Source organism: Strix aluco, chromosome 3, assembly GCF_031877795.1.
Source record: "Strix aluco isolate bStrAlu1 chromosome 3, bStrAlu1.hap1, whole genome shotgun sequence".
In the NCBI taxonomy this organism is placed as follows: Eukaryota; Metazoa; Chordata; class Aves; order Strigiformes; family Strigidae; genus Strix; species Strix aluco.
In genome coordinates, this window is record NC_133933.1 from 101727527 (window position 1) to 101740794 (window position 13268).

Below are 13268 nucleotides of genomic sequence, written 5' to 3' on the forward strand. Positions count from 1 at the left end.
AGGTGGTGTCTCACAAGCATAGAGCAGAGTGGAAGAATCACCTCCTGCAACTTGCTGGCCACACTTCTCCTGATGTAGCCCAGGATACGGTTGGCTTTCTGGGCTGCAAGCGCACATTGCTGGCTCATATTCAGCTTTCCACCCATTAATACCCCCAAGTCCTTCTCCTCATGGCTGCTCTCAATCCACTCATTGCCCAGCCTGTATTTGTGCTTAAGACTGATTTGACCTGTGTGCAGGACCTTGCACTTGGCCTTGTTGAACTTCATGAGGTTTGCACAGACCCACCTCTCAAGCCTGTCAAGGTCCCTCTGGATGACATCCCTGCCCCTCAGAGTGTTGATTGGCACCCCACAGCTTGGTGTCACTGATGAATTTGCTGAGCGTGCACTCAGTATCACTGTCCATGTTTCTGGCAATGATGTTAAACAATGCCGGCCCTGGTAGCGACCCCTGAGGAATGCCACTCATTACTGGTCTCCACCCAGGCATCGAGCACAACTCTATATATTATCCAAGTGTAAAAAAAAAAAGCCCCCAGGGCCTTACTTCTCAAGCTAGTTAACAGGAAAAAAGTTATTATGTGTGTCAATTTAGTTATATTCTGCTACTTCTGGGCTTTGTAATTTTTATTAATTAATAATGGAGCATCACATCAAATTTTGATAAATTATGACTAATCAACTTGTCTGCTCATTAGTGGAACAGTATATGCTTCCAATAAGATTGTGCAGAACCAAGACCTTTTTCCAGAAACTTTTAGTCCTGAATGTAAAATTGAAATAAATAGTCCTTTCAAGATTATAGATAGCCTGAGTTTTCCTGTGGTACAAGTATGTGAAGCCAAAATCCTTCTTCCTGATGCCCCAACACACTTGATATATATTCTGAGCAGATTATGATACACCTGAGTGTCAACTTGAGATTCAGAGTGAGAACAGAGTGCCTACAGGCATGTAAAGATTTTAAGAGATTATATGCAATAGACTCACTTCATCATAATTTCTACCTCAGACACCAGTGTACTGAAATTTGAGAACAAAGTGAATATTTTACTAGTGATAAAGTTTCCATATGCAATAATCTTGTTGAACCAATCTGAAGGCTCTGTAAATTAATAAAATAAAAATATCCATTACAAAATAGATGAGTTAGTTAAGAAATAGGTGATATACCCTACAGCATGTCTCCCACATCTGACAATAAGACCAAATAATTCTTATGGAGTTTCAAAGGAGTCCAAAATCACCTGTAAACTAGATTTCTGGTCACTTAACATGTTATCACATTAGACTAATCAAAGTTCTAATTAAACTAGCTAACTGAAGTACTGAGATAAATGCAGCTTCTGAAATGAATTGTTTACTATTTCATTGAGGAACTGATGGTGGAAGTCCCTCTCCAAATATGTATATATTGATTCAGGTGCCGATTTTAGGTTTGATCTAAGAATTTGCTCTTATTACATCTTCCTCTGGAACATTATTTGATTCATGCCAGACGAACTGAAAGTGAAAACCTCACTTATAAAGTAATACATATTTCTAATAGAAAATTTTGCAGTATAATACTTTTCCTTTGAGAAGGCTGATTTGATTAAAAAAAAGACTTCATATAAATGGGTCAAAATTGTTGAAGATTAAATTTATTATTGACTATGTTTCTACATCCATTTATTAATCTGATTTTTCTGCTTGCTAAATAAATTAATGCTTTCTAGTATAGAAGAATTTTATGTTTTTTAAAAAGTTTTCACAGAATGTAAGTTCCGTTTTCTGGCCTTTTTGGTTTTTAAAAAACTTTGGTACTAAATTTCAAAGAATAAAATAGAAATAAATCGCATTCTATAATACTTAAATAATTTCAACCATCTGTTTTTTTCTATTGGGAAGGGAAAAAGTCCAAGTCTAAATTTTACTTAAATATTTTGTGTCCAGCTACATGTGTTTGTTGTGGTTTGAGCCACACAGCCATTCACTCACCCACTCCCCCCCCCCCCAGCACTGGGAAGGAGAAAATGAAACAAAAGGCTCAGAATTGAGATAAGGACAGAGAGGGGTGCTTCTCCATTACAGGTATAGACAAAAGGCAAACTCATTAGGCAAAGAAAAAGGACATCACTTTAATTCAAACACTAGCAAAACCAGCACTCCACAGACAAAGTAGGACAGTGAGAAGTGTTACCAGATCTTAAAAACACCTTTCCTCCACCCCTCACTTCTTCCTGGGCTCAGTTTTGTTCCTGATATCTCTACCTCTTTTCCCTCAGCTGCACAAAGGCAGGGGATGGGGTGCAGTCAGTCTGCCACTTCTTCCTCTAAGGAGGGGGGAAAGCACTCTTATGTATTCTTCCCCCTGCTCCACGTAGTGTCCCTCTCACAGGAGACAGTCCTCCACAAACTATCTCTGGAATGAGTCCTCCCCACTGTATGTTTTCTTCTTGAGATGCTCTGGCGTGGTTCATCCCTGCATGTTGTATATGGTATCATGTTCATAGTCTCAGTGTGAACCTCTAAAGTAGAATGGCTATGATGACACTGGATCACTTTTAACCCACCTTTTCTCTCAAACCCTTGTAATGAGCATATGACTGAGATATTTTAATCTATCTTTTTCAGTTGGGTAGACCTTAAATAATGTCAGAGCTATGTTACAGTTTTCTGTTTTGATATTTCTGCAATGTTTTGCTAAGAATACATGTCACATGTTATGGACCAGTGACACACAGAAATACTTGGAGGTGAAAGTACTTTTGAGATAGCTTTGGTAGATTATGAAGCAAAAGTAGCCAAGATTGGCACAGCTGATTCAGTGATATAAACAGAGTGATCACTGAAGAAGAACAAATATCTCAAACTGTGCTTGTGTACTTGTACATCTTCTTTGATGAATCTATTTGGCTGACCACAAAAGAGATCCAGAAGTGAAATAACATATCTGGAGCATGGATGATCCCCTGGGGAATCAGGACATGGAAGTAAACTGGGGGCCAAGGTTTTTGCCAGAGTAAAATGGTTCAAATTCTGTTGGCCTGAAGGCTAGAACAGACTGTTCCCTGAAGACCTCTGTAGCTAGTCAGTATAGAATATGTAGCTATCTTTAAATATATATATGCAATATAAAATATTATGTACATTATAAAGTTTATTTCTATAGAGATACAGGCTACTTTGGGAACATGTATCTTTGGTGATTATTGTGGAATATATAAGAATAATTTTAACCTAATCTATTTTTTATCTAGCCCTGTAGCTCAGAAAATACAATATTGCCATTGTTAGTAACAAACCATAGCCTTTGTAAGAAACCTGCAAGGACTTAGAAATATGACTTGACAGGCTTGCTTTTATGGACTTGGTGTGGCTTGCCTGAACCTATGTTTCAGTTTGTTTAGCCATAACAACAATTGTCTAATTACAAGGTTACTACTGTCATTAGCTTGGCTTTCTGATTGTGTAGTGTAGTCCCTTTGTTATACAACACTGATCTACAAAGTAGTTCTATAACAGTTTTATAAAAAATATTTTTCCAGTGTAGAATTAATTATCTATTACCTTAGAATAAAAATGTAACACAGAGATGTTCAGTCATGGATGACAGCAGAGGCCTTGAAGGTCTGGGTGCACAGGTCTGTAAATAAATCTCCAATGACCAATTACTGATCATTAACAGAATGGTATTTTGGGAGCTGGGTAAAAAATATTTTAGGCATTTTAAAGGGAAAAAAGAACAAGTATAGAATATATGCAAAACATACTCTGTACAAAAAAACTTAAAAATAACGTAGAATTTGTGGACCAATGAAGAAAGAATGATTAGGTGGACTATGGGAACAAATGCATAAAAATTACTTCCAAAGATGAGGAAAAACATCATGATATCCTCTCAATGAAGAACTTGGGGTGCTGATAAGTTACTGCAGCCTTCTTCCAACCTCATCTTCTTAAAGAAAATTGTTGCCATTGACCTGAACACCCAGATGGGCAGTGAAAGAGTGGGGATAGTATCATTTGTATAGTAATGCTAACTGCATTACTAGTGAGACTTTTTCTTTAATAATCAGATACTTTGGACTACCAGTATTAGTATCATTGTAGCTGCACTAAAGCTAATGGGCTAACAATGAATTCTTTGTTTTACATATAAAGGTGTGTGTTTTCAACCCAGGAAAACTGCACAGCATAACTGGTCTTGTATCCTGTCCTACAGTCTTGGTTGCAATTTGGATGTAATAATTCAAGTCCAACAGTTTGATCCAGTAAAGAGCATCTGACACCTGTAAGTTAGACCTTTTGGTTCCCATAGGTTCTAAGACTGAAATTTTGTTACACGGACTTCTTAGTCAATGAAGAGAACAACTAGGAAAAACTTCACGCTAACTAGTGAGACTGACCATATAAACATGTCTTAAATCCCCTATGTCCAGAACTAAGTTGTCTGTATCAGGGTTGCAAGGAATGGCATGTGATTCAAAGTATCTTCTATGTACAGGTCCACCCATATTATGATTTGGGGGAGAAAAAAAGCGTGAAGAGAAAGAGAAAGAAAGTGTTAGTGTCAATACACACTTTCTATGATAATAACTAGCACACCTATTGAAAAATAAGGATGCTGAGATTCAATACCTTTTTGCTAGGTTAAGAGGACCAAAACATACACATCAACCAAAAGCCATAAAATCCACTGAATATGTGGCTATGAATCTTCTTTCCTTATCCTCTAACCCCTGTCAGGATAAGTTTGGTCATTGCAAAGCAATTAATTTAAGATAGGTAACTGAGAGTAGAGAAATAAAAGAATTTATATTAATATCTCAGTTGTTAGGGCATCCAGCAGAGAAAATGAATCCTGTATTCTCATCCCTATTCCATGGGACTGTTTAATGCAACACAGCCCTTTCTTCTCATCCTTTGAACCACAGTTAAAAAAGCCAGTGAGGACTGTACAAGGGTACTGTTTAACTAAGCGTTCAGTTGGCACCTTACAGAAAAATATGCCTGTCCAAATGTGTGATTCATTGTGTGCTTTGTTTTCAGTTTTAATCAAGTTATTCCTTTGTGTAAAGCCAGCTATCAAGAAAGCTTGTCTCCTCCTCCTGTCTGTCTGTATCCAAGCCCTATTAGTTTTAATAAAACTGATCTAAAGCCTCTTAAAGTCAATGAGCCAAGGCTTCTTTTCACTTTGGATTGGACTCAAGTTGACAAAACAGAAGCAGATCAGTCAAAGTTGACTGTTGTATTGCAGAAGGTATTTTGAATTTATTGACAAATCCTATTAACATTTTGAAAGTTAGTTTCTGAACTGTGAAGTGGATCTAGAATTGAACAAAGTGTTCTTGCAGGCTATGAAGTAATGACTTACTAAGCACTTAATGTCATATTTAAGCTGATTTGTTTATTGCAAATGGACTGTAGCACCTTTTTTTCCCCCTACTGTAAGGGTCTTAATAGATACATTAGATTACATAAAGCTGATTGTTTTTAGCAATTCACAAATAATAGGACTAAATAGGAATTTTTGTCCTAGCTAGTCAGTGAAGCTCAGATCTCAATTCTAGAATCAAATCAAATCTATTTTTCACAGATCTGTAGAGGTGATAGTAGCAAATATATATGATGAATAGATTTTAAAGAATAATGTTTTGAAGAGATTAAGACTTGGCCTAGATGGACATTCTACAGGCTGTCTGAGCACCTATTCCACACTTAACCAATCTCACTGTAAAACATTCTGTACTCATGCTGAGTTGGTTTTTTTCTTGTTACAACATGTGCTCATTCTCACTCAACCTTTCCTGTACAGCACTGAGAAAATTTGACTGTCTTCCCTATATCGTCCCGCAACGGAGTTGAAGACAAGTTGTATTGCCTCAACCTTCTGTTCTTCATCCTTAATAATCTCAACTCTCTCTGCTTCTCTTGGTACATCATAAGCTTCAGATGTCTAACCCTCATGGTGGTTTTCTAGAGGGCTTGCACAATTTAACAGCCTTTCTTTTACTGGGGAGCTCAGCACTGGACCCAGCACTCCAGATGTGTCTCACCAGTGCTGAGCAGAGGGAAAGGATGACCTACCACAACATGCTGTCAATGTTCTTTTCAGTGCAGCACAGGATGCTGTTGCCCTTGACTGATGCAGGAGCTGGTTCATGTTCAAGTCGTTGGCCTCCAGGGCCTTCTCTGCAAGCCTAGCCATTGCTGGTACATGGAGTTATTCTGTCTTTATTGCAAGACATTATTTTTGCCTTTGCTAAATTTCATGAAATTCCTATTAGCTCACCAGCAATACAGATTCCACTGAAATATATTACAATCATTCTCTTTCCACATAACCAGTAAAATGATGCCATACAGTGGGAAGAGAAAATCAAACCAGAGATTATTCATTATGAGTAAGAGCTCCTATTCCCAAAAATCTTAGCAGACAACCATCAAGTCAAAACATCAAAGCAGTATGGAGTATTGCATTATAAAAACTATTGCACTTACAGGTTTGAAAATTTGCCTGAATTTCAGAAGACCTTGTTCAAAAACTCCATGACAATAGAAGGAACTACAATCCAGCAAAATGTTTAACACATCTGCTTAATTTTAAATTTATATAATCTTATTAACCTTAGTGAGGCTAATGTGTGCTCAAAATTAGGCCTGTATTAAGTGACTTGAAGAATTAGGAATGTGAATAAGGAGAGGTCAAACAAGGTTATTTATGGAAGCTTAACTCCAAAATCTTTGGAGGTTGAGGTCTTAATCATTGATACCTACATTGTTTTAATGTTTATAATCCTAATTTTAGTATAGTACACAGATAAGTTATTAAACATCTGTACTGGTAATAAATATATGTAAGAAATCAGCATGTCTGTTTAAAATATCTTCAAATAAATAATTTCTCCAATAGTACATTTCAAACAAAAGAGATATGCATGAATCACTTAAGATTTCGCATTGTAAATTTAGATGAAAATAGAACAGAGGAAAATGAGTTTTAGTATATTTGGTATTTTGTGTCTGATAAATTTTAAATCTTTTCCTGATGATGAGATATGACTAGTACAATAAGTCTCAGCTGGACTTCCGATACAGTGAGGATCAGAAAGTACAGTTCCTTAGAGAAGAAAGTATTAGTATAATTAAGAGAAACCAACAGATGACAATAATTTACAAATATTTTCTCTCTTAGAAAAGAGCATGTTCTTCCCATATGGAGCAGCTCTTATACTTAATATTTTCTTTGACTTGCTTTGCAGATAATCTACAGTTGTGTAATGAAGTTCAAGAATGGTAGAAAACTAGAGAGTAATATTACCCTTGGAAAACTGTATTATACTGAGGCAAGAAAATGAGACTGAATAATATAACATGTGGCTTAAGCACTGTGAGTCAAATGAACTGGGGATTCACACCTTGAGTTACACACATGCACACACAAAGAAAAATAAAAGTTTCTGGGCATGTTATCAGTTATTAGTGCCATGACTACATCATAGACTCAAAAAAATGCTAATAAACTCAGGATGCTACTAAACCCAAGAAAAGCAGTATTCTGCCATTATACAAGGCTGTGATAACATTGAAATATTGTAGAAACTAAAAAAAAAATATACTTAATCAGGTAAACTAATAAACAGGTCTGAAGACTGTTCATTAAGACGGCAGTCTAAAAAACTCTGGATTGTTCAGCCCAAGAAAGAAAAAGAATCAGAAGAATATGATGACTGTCCCTAAATCATTAAGAAGACAAACACTGAAGAAGAAGGAAAGCTATTTAAGCTGATGGACAAGTGATGTCACAAAGGGAAATGGCTATAACATGAATGTGAATTAATTCAGTTTGGAAACTAGAACTTATTAGGATAAGAACATTTATTACAATCAGAATGATCTGAGAACAATCTCCTACAAGGTTGGTGTTTCTATCCAGTACATTTGCTACAGCCAGGGACCAGTCTATATAACCTCAAAGGCTACTTTAAATTTTATGTACCTTTGAAATATATCACAATTTCTTTGATGCATTGCTACTGTATCTATCGTTTTCCAGCTTTGTTACCAGCACAGTTCAATTTCAGTACATCCCACTATGATGCTGAAAAGTCAATTGTTATGATTTTCTTCTGTTTCTTTGAAAATATTCCCTACAGTGCTATAGTTTTGTTACATATTATTGTACCAGTAATATTTGCCATTTTTAATATTGTTTAAAAATAACTAAATTAATATTTGTGCTTAACTGATTCTTTGAAATGGCTGATTATCCATGGAGATTTGGTAAACAAAATGTTTACAAAGTTATTTTTAGGTGAAAATAGAAAACTGACAAGAGCCTAATGAACCTAACAGTGTACTGACAATATTACGCAGGAAAAAATCACGTGTAAAAAGGTATTGTATGACAAATAAAGGACTTTTTTTCTCCTAAAATAAAAATATGTTTTCAGAACATAGATTTTGCTGAGTATGATTTTTTTTTAAGAGCAAAATCTTTTTTTAAAATAGGTGGTACTTAACTATTTTAGTATTGTTCCACATAAGTAAAATATGTCTTGAAATTGATAATTCTTAAATATATTATTACCTGAAAACATGAATAAATCTACTGTCTGAAGTAGTCTAATCTGTGCTTTTAATTAATGCTGATTTGTCACAAGAACCATAGTTCACTTTAATCTTTCAGAGGCTTTCTCAAGATAACTAAGGTACTGTATTTGTGGTAGTTATATATAAATGCAATTATCTTTATTTTAACTTGATAACATCGAGAGTGGAACTGATTTCTACTTTATGTAGGGTTTTCTTCTGAACTTTTGTCTCTTTCACTGAACATCTCAAGTGTGCAATGAAAGACTTGACAACAGATTCAACAATTTATTAATCTGATCCAGGATGTCTTTTATATACAATCACATCTGGCCTCATAACCATTTCACACATGTCTTTTTGACTCAGTAAATGTTCTTTTTTAGATAAGTAAGGTTTCTTATTTTATACAAAACTCTTACTTCTATAGTACTTCTTACACTTATTTGGACTCAAAACTGAAGCTGTCATCTGGTCCACAGTGATGCAACAGTGAGTTCAGTGCAGCAGAATATTTTTATTCATAAAAATAAGCTTGCTTAATTTAATAGCCTTGCATAACTGCATTTATATTTCAGTTCTCATCAAATTGCAAAATACAAACACAGCTAGGAAAAAAATCATCCTAAAGAAAAATGGACTGTTTCCTGCACTGTTACATGGATGATAAGATACCTACTCCTTCACTGTTAGTATCAAACAGGTTTTAACTGTTTTCAGTGCTATCGCATGCCACCCTCTGCAATAATTAGTTATAACAGTCAAAGAATCACTTGTTTTTCAGTGCCCATTGAAATCAACAGCAAGTCTGTCTTCAGAAAGGTTTGGGATTATGTCCTGATACATTTGTTGTTTTTCATACGACCTCTAAATACGTTACTAGACTTGAAGCCCAAATGACAACAGCAGTTTTGGCATTAATGTTACTTTGGTGTAACTGGTCCTGAATTACTATACATTAAATTCAAATTCTATTGAATCTATTCAATTTTTCATTACTGATTAAAGAAATTATTCCAGAAATATTGTCCAGAAATATTGCCTGTAAGGACTTGTCTACAGCTGTCAAATTTATTGACATAACAGATCATTAATAATTCTTTTAAAATAGTATTTCATCCTGAGAATATAATTACTTTGAAATAGATTCCACATGCAGATCTGGAAGACTTCCAAATCAAGGCAGGATTGATCTCCTTTATCAGTGATACAGGATTCTATCATAAAAGAGCATTTGAATAAGTTTGCAGTGGTTTGAGGACAACTCCTGGGATAGGGCTTATTTTCATAGCTGTGGTCTTAAAATGTTTATAGGTGGACTCACAAAATTCAGAAATAGATTGTGATGGGCTGGCCTTGACTGGCTGCCAGATTCCTGCCAAGCTGTTCTCTCAGTCCCTCTCTGCAATAAGACAGGAGGCGAAAGTATGATGAAAAACCTCATGGGATGAGATAAAGACAGGGAGATCACTTACCAATTATCATCATGGGCAAAAGAGACTTGACTTGGAGAACATTAATTTATTGTCAATTAAAATAGAATAAGATGGTGAGAAATTAAGACAAAACTAAAAGCACGTTTCCTCTGCCCCCTCTTCTTCCTAGCCTCAACTTCACTCCAGACTCTCTACCTCCTCCCCAGCCTAAGCAGCCTAGAGGGATGGAGAATGGGAGGTTGTTGTCACTCCATAACATTTTGTCTTTGCCTCTCCCTCCTCACACTTTTCCCTGCTCCTTCATGGGTCCTCTCCACAGACTGTAGTCCTGTAGTCCTAGTCCTGCATGGGCTGTCCATGGGCCAGAGTTCCTTCAGGAAATACTTACCTGCTCCAGCATGGGGTCTTCCACAGGCTGCAGGGGAATCTCTGCTCCGGTGCCTGGGCCGCCTCCTCCCCTCCTTCTTCTCTGACCTTGACACTCACAGGATTGTTTCTCACTCTTTTCCCCCACCTTACTCCTCACTTTACCAGTGCAACACTTTGCCCTTTCTTATACACACATTTTCCCAGAGGCGCCACCCCTTTGGCCGGGGGGCTCAGCCGTGCCCTGCTGTGGGTGGGTTGGAGCCGGCTGGAACCGGCTGTGTCCGGCACGGGGCAGCCCCTGCCGCTCCTCACAGAGGCCGCCCTGCAGCCCCGCTGCCAGCACATGATTTTTCTTGGGTTTGATTTAGTCTACAATGAAAAATAGTAGTGTTGATTTTCTAAACAGGTTCATAGACTGAGTGAAATCCATTAGCTGCCTCACTACATGAACTGAAAAATACAAGTGTGAAATGGATGTTTGGGGAAAAAAAAAAAAAAAAAAAAGAAAAAAAGAATGTGAATATTTAACCAGAGATATTTGATTTGTATGAGTTGTTATAATCCATCCTTGTTTCATAGCTCAATTTCAATCAGAAAGACATGGTCTTGCTGGATGATTTTCTTTGCATGTAACACCAGCTTTGACCTTTATAAGTAAAGAATTTCAGTAGTAGAAAATGCTTAAAGGTGGTTTTGTGATTTGTACAAATGTTTCCCAGGGACTAAGCAGAGATTATCAAACTCATTTCTCGTTTGACCCAAAGCAGATCTCTTAACCTAGTTCTTCAGAGTCCAAAGACCTGTGCACTAATCCACTAATCCTTGTAGTCTCACAAATTACTGAAAGTCTATTACCTACAATCTCAAACTGGAGATCTATTGGAAAGACTGTGACCTCAGAGAAGCCCAGATAGTGAAATATATTGCCCTACACCATTTAATTTCTCACCATTTTAATTTTTTACTCATTTGTTTTGCTTTGAGAAACAGAATTGTCTCCTCATTTGAGATTTATTTTTTACACAGATACACTTTTTGAGTTTATTCTTTTTAACGAACAACCCTGCAATGTGGTATTGAAGGAATAGTTTCTCATTATAACAATTTTTCACTTCCTCTTACTGCAGAGGATCATGGGAAAAGCTAAAAAGGTCTTGAAGTTGCAGGGTCCAACGCAATTTTTTTTAATTAAAACTTGCTGGTTGCTACTCTCTTTTTCACTCATCTACCTTCACATTGTAAAACTCCTCATAATGCATGATTCTTCAACAACGTTGTTTAAAAACATGGGTGTAAGTGTTAAGTCTTAGGATATTATATAAAAATATGATTTCTTCAAAAAATTATATCTAAATATTCTAATTTACCAATTTATAAAATCAGGTTTATATAAAATGTACAGAGTGATTATAGGGAAAATATATTGTCTTTGGAAAGCATTTCAAAGATTAACATGGTAATAAAGAGATTATTCAATTAAAAATCTTGAGACAAAAGTGAAAGTTGAGGACATTCAAACTGGTAAATGGAAAGGACCTATTCTTCCCATTTACCAGTTTGAATGTCCCCAACTTTCTCTTCTTTCAGCTTCTATTTATTTTGCCATTTTAAATGGATAAATATCTGCAGCCTGCTCAGTTCACTCTTAGAAAATGTATAAGAAAAAAGCCCCATGCTCTTCTATTTGCCCTTTGCTAAGGAACATATCACATCTATGAATGTGCACATTTGATATCAGCATTATCTTGAAGCATTCTTCAAAATTGCCTGTTTCTAGCAGTAGCTAATGTGAGTTGTGGTGAGATAGTGAAATATATCATAAACCTCATTATATTTCTAAGATTCCATACATTGTACATATGTGCAATTTCACTTAGTATAAAAAATGTGGATATGTAAGAGTAACGGGCAGAAAATGTATTAATAGAATAAATGCCATGAACAGTGACTTGCAATAAGAATTGGAATTAGATGTGTGATTGAATATACAAGTAACCTGTCCTGTGTACAACTTAATAGGTGTATTTACTGACATAATGCACACTTGCCCACCCAGATAATTTTGATGAATTATTGGCCATCTAGGGGAAAATAAGGTCTTCATATTTGAATGCTATAACATGTATTGAAACTGTGCATTGAATTCATCCCACATTCACACCTAGCAAAAAAATAAAAAAAAATGTGTTGGAAATTACAATGTCAAAACCTATTCAATCACAGAGTCATAGAATACCAAGTTGGAAGGGACCTCAAGGGTCATCTGATCCAACCTTTCTTGGCAAAAGGATGGTCTAGACAAGACGGTCCAGCACCCTGGACCAGATGAATAATAAAAGTGTCCAGTGTTGGGGAATCCACCACTTCCCTGAGGAAATTATTTCAATGGCTCATTCTTCTCACTGAGAAAAATGTCCCTCTTGTGTCCAGCCAGAATCTCCCCAGCAGTAACATGGACGGATTACCCCTTGTCTTTTCCATGTGACTCCTTGAAAAAAGGGAGTCTCCATCTACTGTGTAGCCACCCTTTAAATACTGGAACATGGTGATAAGGTCTGCCCTAACCCTTCTTTTCTCAAGGCTGAACAAATACAATTCTCTCAGCTTTTCCTCATATGGCAGGCTTCCCAGTCCTTTGATCATCTTTGTGACCCTCCTTTGGACCCTCTCCAGCCTGTCTGCATCTTTCCTTTGTAGCGGGGACCAAAACTGAACACAGTATTCCAGGTATGGCCTGACAAATGCTGAGTGGGATAATGACTTCTTTATCTCTTCTGGTGACGCTCTTGTTGATGCAACCCAGCATCCTGTTGACTTTCTCTGCTGCTGCAGCACACTGTTCACTCATGTTGAGCTTGTTGTCCACCAGGACCCACAGGTCCTT